This window comes from Rhipicephalus microplus, unplaced genomic scaffold, assembly GCF_043290135.1.
Source record: "Rhipicephalus microplus isolate Deutch F79 unplaced genomic scaffold, USDA_Rmic scaffold_307, whole genome shotgun sequence".
NCBI lineage: Eukaryota > Metazoa > Arthropoda > Arachnida > Ixodida > Ixodidae > Rhipicephalus > Rhipicephalus microplus.
In genome coordinates, this window is record NW_027464876.1 from 61,135 (window position 1) to 72,500 (window position 11,366).

General features: G+C 60.1%; 3 non-coding genes across 3 annotated transcripts in view; all 3 read left to right on the forward strand.

The window, feature by feature from the left end:
- The first annotated feature begins 6,437 nt into the window (after nt 1-6,437).
- LOC142793551 (small subunit ribosomal RNA) lies at nt 6,438-8,252 on the forward strand. Its single transcript, XR_012891629.1, has one exon. It is a non-coding gene; the product is annotated as a small subunit ribosomal RNA (ribosomal RNA).
- Nucleotides 8,253-9,971: 1,719 nt separating this feature from the next.
- LOC142793570 (5.8S ribosomal RNA) lies at nt 9,972-10,124 on the forward strand. The gene has a single exon (XR_012891645.1). It is a non-coding gene; the product is annotated as a 5.8S ribosomal RNA (ribosomal RNA).
- Nucleotides 10,125-11,278: 1,154 nt separating this feature from the next.
- Nucleotides 11,279-11,366, forward strand: part of LOC142793561 (large subunit ribosomal RNA) — a 3,958-nt gene continuing 3,870 nt past the window's right edge. The window contains exon 1 of the ribosomal RNA XR_012891638.1: nt 11,279-11,366. This exon is cut by the window's right edge and continues 3,870 nt beyond it. This is a non-coding gene — a ribosomal RNA (large subunit ribosomal RNA).

Sequence of the window (11,366 nt, forward strand, 5' to 3'; positions counted from 1 at the left end):
TCGTGCCGCCCCGGCAGACGCGGTTTTTTTGCGCCGCCCCGGCTGACGCGGTTTTTGCCGCCCCGGCTGACGCAGTTCGGACTTGGCACTTTTTGGCTGAGCCTGGCTGGTGGCCCACTCACTCGATCGCCATGTCTGTTAGCCACAGTTTTCCCGGTGGTGCCGCACCCGGGCTCGCCCCGGCTGACGCAGTTTTCGCGCCGCCCCGGCAGACGCGGTTTTCGCGCCGCCCCGGCTGACGCGGTTTTTGCCGCCCCGGCTGACGCAGTTCGGACTTGGCACTTTTTGGGCTGAGCCTGGCTGGCGGCCCACTCACTCGATCGCCATGTCTGTTTGCCACAGTCTTCCCGGTGGTGCCGCACCCGGGCTCGCCCCGGCAGACGCGTTTTTTTTTTTCTTTCGCCCCGGCAGACGTGGTTCCCCCCCCCCCCTTTTCGCTCGCCCCGGCTGACGAGGTTTTCGCGCCGCCCCGGCTGACGCAGTTTTCGCGCCGCCCCGGCTGACGCGGTTTCGTGCCGCCCCGGCTGACGCGGTTTTCGCGCCGCCCCGGCTGACGCGGTTTTTGCGTCGCCCCGGCTGACACGGTTCGGACTTTGCACTTTTCGGCTGTGCCTGGCTGGCGGCCCACTCACTCGATCGCCATGTCTGTTTGCCACAGTTTTCCCGGTGGTGCCGCACCCGGGCTTGCCCCGGCAGACGCGTTTTTTTTTTTTTCTTTTCGCCCCGGCTGACGCAGTTTTCGCCCCGCCCCGGCTGACGCGGTTTCGTGCCGCCCCGGCAGACGCGGTTTTTTGCGCCGCCCCGGCTGACGCGGTTTTTGCCGCCCCGGCTGACGCAGTTCGGACTTTGCACTTTTTGGCTGAGCCTGGCTGGCGGCCCACTCACTCGATCGCCATGTCTGTTTGCCACAGTTTTCCCGGTGGTGCCGCACCCGGGCTCGCCCCGGCAGACGCGTTTTTTTTTTCCTTCGCCCCGGCAGACGTGGTTCCCCCCCCCCCCCTCCGTCTTTCTTTTTGTTTTTTTTTTCGCCGCGGCTGAAGTGGATTTTTCGGTGCCTCGACGCCCCGGTAGTCGCGGTTTTTCCGTTTCCGCACGGCCCCGGCTGACGCTGCTCGGTCACAGTCGCCTTTTGTGAGGATTGCAGACTTCTTGAGCGCGGGTGTTTTTTTTTTGTTGTTGTTGTTGTTTTATTACGCATTCGCTCCAGCAGACGCTGTTTAGACTTTTTGTTTCCTCTTTTATCCTGCGACGAGGTGACGAGGTTTATTCGGTGCCCCGCCGCCCCGGCTGAAGTGATTTTTCCTGTCCCGTGCCGCCCCGGCTGACGCGGTTGGGACTTCGCGTTTGTTCGGCCGCCACGGGTTTTGGCGCACTCGCTCGGTTGCTTGTTGTTGCCACTTGTTGCGAACCCAGGTTTCTTGAGCGAGCGCGGGCGTTTTTTCTTCCTTTCTTTCTTTGTTCTATGTGTTAGCGAATCGGCCTTTAATATCACACGAGGACTCACAACCAACAATTTTCAGTTTGAAGTGTAAAAAATCTGCAGGTGTTGACGTAACTGACTTGCCCCGTACCCTTGAGTACATCCATGAAGTTCTCGTAGTACTACTAAATCGCATTATTCCAAGTGGAGAAATTCCCATAAACTTGCAAACCTCTACACGAAAATCGGTGCGCGTGATAAAGTTGAAAATTATCGTCCGATATCAAATGTGCCTTCTATAACACAAATTCTAGGAAAAAAAAAAAAAAACACTTGTTCGCCGTTTTCTGCGCCGTGACTGGCAGCACTCCGGCGAAGCGAAACGGGGTCGATTCGAGCACGATATCGGCGTCTTTCGACGTGCTCGCCGGCGACCGTCGCACGAGTACGTCGCACGAGCGCGTCTGCCGGGGCGCCGTTTGCGAAGCCGACGCAAAAGTGGGAACCGCCGCTCGGATGATCGCCGCTTTCGGCAGAGTGAGTGTTGGCACTCCGGGGAAGCGAAACAGCGTGAATGCGCCCACGAAATCGGCGTATTTTGAAGTGCCCGCCGGCGACCGTCGCACGAGTACGGTAAACCGCGTCAGCCGGGGCGTAGTTCGGGACGCCGACGAAAAAGTGGGAAGCGCAACTCGGATCTTCGCCGTTTTTGCAGGAGTGAGTGGCGGCCCTCCTGCGAGACCAAGAAGCATCGATTCGTGCACGAATTCGGCGCCTTTCGACGTGATCGCCGGCGACCGTCGCTCGAGTAGGGCAAACCGCGTCTGCCGGGGCGGGCTTCGGGACGCCGATGCGAAAGTGGGAAACGCTGCTCGGATGTTCGCCGTTTTTGGCCGAGTGAGTGCTGGCACTCGGGCGAAGCCAAACGGGGCCGATTACGGCACGATATCGGCGTCTTTCGACGTGCCCGGCGGCGACCGTCGCACGAGTACGGTAAACCGCGTCAGCCCGGGCGGAGTTCGGGACGCCGATGCGAAAGTGGAGAACGCCGCTCGGATCTTCGCCGTTTTTGGAGGAGTGAGTGGCGGCACTCCGGAGAAGCCAAGGAGCGCCAATTAGCGCACGATATCGGCGTCTTTCGACGCGCTCGCCGGCGACCGTCGCACGAGTAGGGCAAACCGCGTCTGCCGGGGCGGGGTTTACGACGCCGACGCAAAAGTGGGAACCGCCGCTCGGATGTTGGCCGTTTTTGGCAGAGTGAGTGCTGGCACACCGGCGACGCGAAAGAGCGCGAAAGCGCCCACGAAAGTGGCGTATTTGGACGTGCTTGACGGCGACCGCTGCAGGAGTACGAAAAACCACGTCAGCCGGGGCGAGCGACCCACGGCGGTCTGGGTGCTTATCGCTGCTATTATAGGGGCACCCCGGCAGACGCAGAAAAAAAAAATTTTTTTTCGACCTTCTTTTTTGCTGGTCGAGCTCGGGTAACCCAGGTCGCAATGGGAGCCGCGCACGAAAGCGGCGTCGCGAGACGCGTTCGCGGTCGCTAGTCGCACGAGCTCGGCAACCGCGTCAGCCGGCGCGGAGTTCGGGATGCCGACGGCTAAGTGGGTACCGCTGCTCGGATGTTCGCCGTTTTTGGCCGAGTGAGTGCTGGCACTCCGGCGAAGCGAAACGGGGCCGATTCGGGCACGATATCGGCGTATTTCGACGTGCTCGCCGGCGACCGTCGCACGAGTACGGCAAAGCGCGTCTGCCGGGGCGAGGTTTGCGATGCCGACGAAAAAGTGGGAAGCGCCGCTCGGATCTTCGCCGTTTTTGCAGGAGTGAGTGGCGGCCCTCCTGCGAGACCAAGAAGCATCGACTCGCGCACGATATCGGTGTCTTTCGACGTGCCCGCCGGCCACCGCCGCACGAGTACGGCAAACCGCGTATGCCGGGGCGGGGTTGGCGACGCCGACGCAAAAGTGGGAACCGCCACTAGGATGTTCGCCGTTTTTGGCAGAGTGAGTGCTGGCACACCGGCGACGCGAAAGAGCGCGAAAGCGCCCACGAAAGTGGCGTATTTGGACGTGCTTGACGGCGACCGCTGCAGGAGTACGAAAAACCACGTCAGCCGGGGCGAGCGACCCACGGCGGTCTGGGTGCTTATCGCTGCTATTATAGGGGCACCCCGGCAGACGCAGAAAAAAAAAATTTTTTTTCGACCTTCTTTTTTGCTGGTCGAGCTCGGGTAACCCAGGTCGCAATGGGAGCCGCGCACGAAAGCGGCGTCGCGAGACGCGTTCGCGGTCGCTAGTCGCACGAGCTCGGCAACCGCGTCAGCCGGCGCGGAGTTCGGGATGCCGACGGCTAAGTGGGTACCGCTGCTCGGATGTTCGCCGTTTTTGGCCGAGTGAGTGCTGGCACTCCGGCGAAGCGAAACGGGGCCGATTCGGGCACGATATCGGCGTATTTCGACGTGCTCGCCGGCGACCGTCGCACGAGTACGGCAAAGCGCGTCTGCCGGGGCGAGGTTTGCGATGCCGACGAAAAAGTGGGAAGCGCCGCTCGGATCTTCGCCGTTTTTGCAGGAGTGAGTGGCGGCCCTCCTGCGAGACCAAGAAGCATCGACTCGCGCACGATATCGGTGTCTTTCGACGTGCCCGCCGGCCACCGCCGCACGAGTACGGCAAACCGCGTATGCCGGGGCGGGGTTGGCGACGCCGACGCAAAAGTGGGAACCGCCACTAGGATGTTCGCCGTTTTTGGCAGAGTGAGTGCTGGCACTCCGGCGAAGCGAAAGAGCGCGAATGCGCCCACGAAAGTGGCGTGTTTGGACGTGCTTGACGACGACCACCGCAGGAAAACGAAAAACCACGTCAGCCGGGGCGAGCGACCCATGGCGGTCTGGGTGCTTATCGCTGCTATTATAGGGGCACCCCGGCAGACGCAAAAAAAAAAAAATTTTTTTTCGACATTCTTTCTTGCTCGTCGACCTCGGGTGACCCAGGTCGCAGTGGGAGCCGCGCACGAAAGCGGCGTCGCGAGACGGCTTCGCGGTCGCTAGTCGCACGAGCTCGGCAACCGCGTCTGCCGGGGCGGAGTTCGGGACGCCGACGGCTAAGTGGGAACCGCCGCTCGGATGTTCGCCGTTTGTGGCCGAGTGAGTGCTGGCACTCCGGCGAAGCCAAACGGGGCCGATTCCGGCACGATATCGGCGTCTTTCTACGTGCTCGCCGGCGACCGTCGCACGAGTACGGCAAAGTGCGTCTGCCGGGGCGGGGTTTGCGACGCGTACGCAATAGTGAGAACCGTCGCTCGGATGTTCGTCGTCTTTCGCCGAGCCAGTGCTGGCACTCCGGCGAAGCCGAACGGAGCCGATTCGGGCACGATATCGGCGTCTTTCCACGTGCTCGCCGGCGACCGTCGCACGAGTACGGTAAACCGCGTCAGCCGGGGCGGAGTTCGGGACGCCGATGCGAAAGTGGGAAGCGCCGCTCGGATCTTCGCCGTTTTTGGAGGAGTCAGTGGCGGCACTCCGGTGAAGCCAAGGTGCGCCAATTCGCGCACGATATCGGCGTCTTTCGACGTGCCCGCCGGCCACCGTCGCACGAGTACGGCAAACCTCGTCTGCCGGGGCGGGGTTTGCGACGCCGACGCAAAAGTGGGAACCGCCGCTCGGATGTTCGCCGTTTTTGGCAGAGTGAGTGCTGGCACTCCGGCGAAGCGAAAGAGCGTGAATGCGCCCACGAAAGTAGCGTATTTGGACGTGCTTGACGGCGACCGCCGCAGGAGTACGAAAAACCACGTCAGCCGGGGCGAGCGACCCACGGCGGTCTGGGTGCTTATCGCTGCTATTATAGGGGCACCCCGGCAGACGCAGAAAGAAAAAAAAAAAAATGGGGACATGGCGTGCGTCACCGTGCGGCTTCGCAGCGTTGCCGAAGTCGCCGAGCCCTTCGACTGAGCCGAACGGCGGACAGGGAACGTTGGTCGGCCGTTCTAACCTGTCGGTGCCACGCCGAGACGTCGTTAAGGAAAACCGCGTCGTGGGCCTCTACGACGCCGTCGAGTCGTTGTACGTTTGGTGTCCAGCGTGTCGGCGGCGAGTAGCGGACACGTCGTTCACGACTTCGGTCTTTCGCAGTCGACGCGAACTTGCGGAGAGTCGTGGTGCCTCACGTTTTCGGCAGAAACCGCGGCGGAATTTTCCCGTGCGTGCGCGCACGACCTCGGTGCTGTGCCGTCAGCGTAGTGTTGCACAAACTCGTGGCCTACCCAAGGTGCGGTACGTTTGCGGCCGTATCCTCGGTGGGAATTTCGTGAGTAGGGTCGCAAATTCTACGACCTCGGCGGGTTTGAGAGCGACGTAGACTTGTGGCACGCTCAACGTGCCACACGTTTCGGGGCACACCCGCGGTGAAATTTTCTCGAGTACGCTCGTATTAGTGCCCAAGGAGGTCTGGGTACTTATCGCTGCTATTATGTGGGGGTTCTCGTGAGCGGCGTACGCGAAAGCGACCGGGTGTCTGATATGCGGCGGGCTTCGGCCTCGTCAAGCGTGTCCTCGGGTCTGCTCCAGGGGAATCCACGGCAGTCGTCTGCAGCCTCATCCGCTTGATGCGTTAGGGGCTGGTTGTCGGACGGTGCCGTTTTACCACGATATCGAGGTGTGTTCCGTGTCGTCCTCGGGCGATTCAGATGCGAAAGCGCCGAAGACGCGGGCGTGACCCGTCGTCTGGCGGCTTTGCAGTCTCGGCTCCGTTGCTAGTTCCGGCCGGTCCACCGACAGTGCAGCGGGCTTGGGCAACCCGCACGGCGCGACCGAGTCGATGCAACGAAAAAGAGCGAGCATGAACGTGCTTCTTGCCGCACGGCTCCCACTCGTCTTTCGGGAAGGTTGTGCCGTAGCGAGCTCGAACGCCGTCATCTCGGAGTGCAAAATAAGCGTGTTGGGGCGCCTGAAGGTGGCCTCCGCCGCACACAGACTGCGTCCGGCCCGCCGAAGGCGAGGACGGACGCGCAGTCGAACGATTACCTGGTTGATCCTGCCAGTAATCATATGCTTGTCTCAAAGATTAAGCCATGCATGTCTAAGTACATGCCGAAATAAGGCGAAACCGCGAATGGCTCATTAAATCAGTTATGGTTCCTTAGATCGTTTCTTCCTACTTGGATAACTGTGGCAATTCTAGAGCTAATACATGCAGTGAGCCTGGAGCCCTTTGGGTAACGGGTGCTTTTATTAGACCAAGATCGATCGGGTTTCGGCCCGTATTGTGTGGTGACTCTGGATAACTTTGTGCTGATCGCATGGCCACGAGCCGGCGACGTTTCTTTCAAGTGTCTGCCTTATCAACTTTCGATGGTAGGTTACTTGCTTACCATGGTTGTTACGGGTAACGGAGAATCAGGGTTCGATTCCGGAGAGGGAGCCTGAGAAACGGCTACCACATCCAAGGAAGGCAGCAGGCGCGCAAATTACCCACTCCCGGCACGGGGAGGTAGTGACGAAAAATAACAATACGGGACTCTTTTGAGGCCCCGTAATTGAAATGAGTACACTCTAAATCCTTTAACGAGGATCAATTGGAGGGCAAGTCTGGTGCCAGCAGCCGCGGTAATTCCAGCTCCAATAGCGTATACTAAAGCTGCTGCGGTTAAAAAGCTCGTAGTTGGATCTCAGTTCCAGACGAGTAGTGCATCTACCCGATGCGACGGCTCGGACTGAACATCATGCCGGTTCTTTCTTGGTGCACTTCATTGTGTGCCTCGAGATGGCCGGTGCTTTTACTTTGAAAAAATTAGAGTGCTCAACGCAGGCGAGTCGCCTGAATAAACTTGCATGGAATAATAGAACAAGACCTCGTTTCTGTTCTGTTGGTTTTTGGAATACGAGGTAATGATTAAGAGGGACGGACGGGGGCATTCGTATTGCGGCGCTAGAGGTGAAATTCTTGGACCGTCGCAAGACGAACTACTGCGAAAGCATTTGCCAAGAATGTTTTCATTGATCAAGAACGAAAGTCAGAGGTTCGAAGGCGATCAGATACCGCCCTAGTTCTGACCATAAACGATGCCAACCAGCGATCCGCCTGAGTTACTCAAATGACTCGGCGGGCAGCTTCCGGGAAACCAAAGTATTTGGGTTCCGGGGGAAGTATGGTTGCAAAGCTGAAACTTAAAGGAATTGACGGAAGGGCACCACCAGGAGTGGAGCCTGCGGCTTAATTTGACTCAACACGGGAAAACTTACCCGGCCCGGACACTGGGAGGATTGACAGATTGAGAGCTCTTTCTTGATTCGGTGGATGGTGGTGCATGGCCGTTCTTAGTTGGTGGAGCGATTTGTCTGGTTAATTCCGATAACGAACGAGACTCTGGCCTATTAAATAGGTGCGGGGTTCCCAGCACCTTACAACCTTCTTAGAGGGACAAGCGGCTCCTAGCCGCACGAAACAGAGCAATAACAGGTCTGTGATGCCCTTAGATGTCCGGGGCCGCACGCGCGCTACACTGAAGGAAGCAGCGTGTCTTTATCCCTGTCTGAAAAGACTGGGTAACCCGTGGAACTTCTTTCGTGATTGGGATAGGGGCTTGCAATTGTTCCCCTTGAACGAGGAATTCCCAGTAAGCGCGAGTCATAAGCTCGCGTTGATTACGTCCCTGCCCTTTGTACACACCGCCCGTCGCTACTACCGATTGAATGATTTAGTGAGGTCTTCGGACCGATGTCCGGCGCGGCCTTTCGGTTGCGCCGGTCTGTTGGAAAGATGACCAAACTTGATCATTTAGAGGAAGTAAAAGTCGTAACAAGGTTTCCGTAGGTGAACCTGCGGAAGGATCATTAACGGATTGTGAAGGGTGAGCGCCTCAGCTGCGTCTGCGCCCGACACTTTCTGCCGCTGACCCCGTTTGGACGCGGGGTCGGCTTTTCCCCACGGGGCTGCCTGAATGTGGAGCGGCACCCCGTGACAAATTGTTGCGCCCAGCGGACGCCAACACCGCGACCTTGGACGGTCGGCCAGGTGGCGGACGCGGGTACAAACGGCGCAACGCACTCATAGGTCGGCTTTCGACCCGCCACTGCACCGTGGCTCGAAGCGCTCGAAATGCGCGACCCGACCGCTGCGGGACCGCCTAGTACTGTAAACAGGAGCGGCGGAGCGCGAACGGCGAGTCGTGGTTACGTCGGTAGAAGGCGAGGCTGCGCGTTCCCGAAACGCCAGCCGAGTGCCCTCCCGACCGTTCGAGCGTGCAAGAACGAGACCCGACAATCGCGCGGCGACTGCCAAGTACGAGAGGAACGGCACAAGCGTCGGCGGTCGGTCAAGGAACTGGCGATGTGACGGGTCCGCTGTGCACCAGTGCATACCGTCCCGCCGTCCGCGGCAAGCGCCTCCGCGTCCTCGGGTGACGGAGGCTGCCGGTCGGTTCTTGCAGGCGAGGGATCTCGCTGGCACCGGTTCGCGTTGACGCGCGGCCGGTCATGGCACGGCGATGCGACGGCCGAGGTGCGCAGTACTCGATGGAGGAACCGCACGCTCCGATGACCGTCCCGCCCTCCGCGGCGTATGCGTACCGACCGTAATGGTTGCAGCAGCGCCGGCCGGCTTTTGAATTCGCCACACGAAACACGGTGCGAGATCGCGGTTAGGGGAGCGTCGACGTTGCCAGGCGTTTTGCTTGCTGCCGAGGGAAAGGCGGCACGGCCACGTCGCGCTCGTCGCGATTAGCGGGTCTGCGCGCTTTGGGAAGGTGCCGCAACGACTTGCCGAAAGAGGAAGCACGGAAGAACGAGGGACTTGGACGTCCCGACAATTGAACGCACTTGCGGCCAGGCCCTTGCTGGCTTCGTTCTTCCGCCTCGAGTAGGCTCGTACGCGGCTCCGGCGCCGAAAGTGGTCCTTGGCACCGACTTCGGTGGACGTGGGAAGTGCCGCGCAAGTACGGCGCGCCTGGCTCCACCTGTTGGCTAAAGTAGGCAGCCGGATCGGCATTTTGGTGTGCGGTGGCAAACCGTGGATGCGAAAAAAGCTTGTGCGATTTCGTGGAACAAAAAGCGGGGGTCCCCCTTTTTATGCGGAGGAGACCGACCCGCCTGCCGTGGTGAACCGCGACGCCACGGTAAAAACGGGAGAGGCTTGTCGATGGGACCGTGCATCCCGCGCTCCACGGAGGCCGGGAGGCGGCCGCCCGAGGAAATGTGTAGCCGTCGAGGCCCGCATCTGCGTGCACTCTTATCCAAATGGGTGTACCGCAGGCATTTTCTGGTTAGGCGGGCCAATGAGAGCGAGCACACAACGATACCTACGGGTCCGGCTTGGAGAACCGGCTTCGACGCCTCCCGAGTATTTATAGAGGGGTGGACCACGAAAGCACTCGCAAGTAGCGAAAGCGAAACGCCGTCCGAAACACACCGTTTGCTCGATTTGCGGCAGCCGAAAAAGGCGCGGCAGAGTTTTGGAGTCCAAGCGTGCGCTGAAAAGCGCCCTTCTTGGCCACTGTTTGGCCGAGTGCCAGAAACGTTTGGTTTTGACTGTACGGAATTGAACAAACACTTTTTCACGACTCTAAGCGGTGGATCACTCGGTTCTCGGGTCGATGAAGAACGCAGCCAGCTGCGAGACTTGGTGTGAATTGCAGGACACACTGAGCACTGATTCTTTGAACGCACATTGCGGCCTTGGGTCTTCCCTTGGCTTCGTCTGTCTGAGGGTCGGATCACATATCAAGAGAGCCTTCGGCGCACAAGGGAACGTGAGCCGTCGACTCGTTTTGACCGCGTCGGCAACACGGACAGCACGCTGAACACCTCACAGCGAGCGCCAACAGCGGCCACTCAAGGGCGAGACGGTGGCGACCGTCGTGCCAGAGCCCAACCGAAACGGGGGCGACCGACTGCATTGAGGATGTGGCACCTCGTTGAGACCGCCGCAGGACTTCGAGTCGGAAGGAAGCCTGCAGGGAAAGTGCGGTCGAGGTTGCGTACTCCTCTCTGCGACCGGGCGCGCAAGAGCTGCGAGAGCCACGGACGCGCAACTTTAACGCACGGTAAACACGAGGAGCGAAAGCCGGCCAGCAAAGCTTCTCCAGCCGTGCGCAAAGTGCGCGAGATCGCAGCCTTGCGTTGCGCTTGTTGCCCTCGAAGTAAGCAGGGTGTCCCGTAGACCGGGCGCTCGAACACGCTGCGGGGCCGTGCCTCCTCCAGGCTTTGCCGCGCGAACAGGGAACGTTCGCGCGCAAAGCGCAGGGAGGTGAGGAGGCTGCGCCCGACGTTTGCGGTTCGCTGCGTACGCGGTTGATGCGGAGAGCACGGCGCGACGACTTGCCGCGAAGCGGAAAAAGTCTCCCGCACGAGTTGGCGAAACGTTGGCGAAGCTTAAGGCGTTCTCGTCGTAGTCCGCCGTCGGTCTAAGTGCTTCGCAGTTCCCGTCCCGTTCAAAAAACTGGGCCACTCCAGTTGGGGCGGGGGCGACGCTACACGAGACGATGCCTCTCGCCAGGCTGCGTGGCTGCCCTTGCGGCGGCGGCGACTGGCCTCGGCGGTGTTTGGGCTTTCGACACGGTCGTTTATCACGCAACTGCTCGGACGACGCACGCGCGCAGCGGAATGCCGCTTGCCAGCCTTGTGAAGATGTGACCCTGTACAGGGTTGCGGGCGCACTTGGTAGGGCGTCGTACTCGGTTCGCGATGGGTTTACGAACGTGTCCCGTCACTTCCACGTCACACCGGTTGTGCGCCGCACGCGTGCAGCGGGGAAGCCGATTGCCAGCCTTGTGAAGAAGTGGCCCTGTACAGGGTTGCGGGCGCACTTGGTAGGGCGAGCGCACGCGGTCGTGCAGGAAGTTGATGGAAGCGAATGTATCCGCTGTCGACCTCAGATCAGGCGAGACAACCCGCTGAATTTAAGCATATCACTAAGCGGAGGAAAAGAAACCAACAGGGATTCCCCGAGTAGCT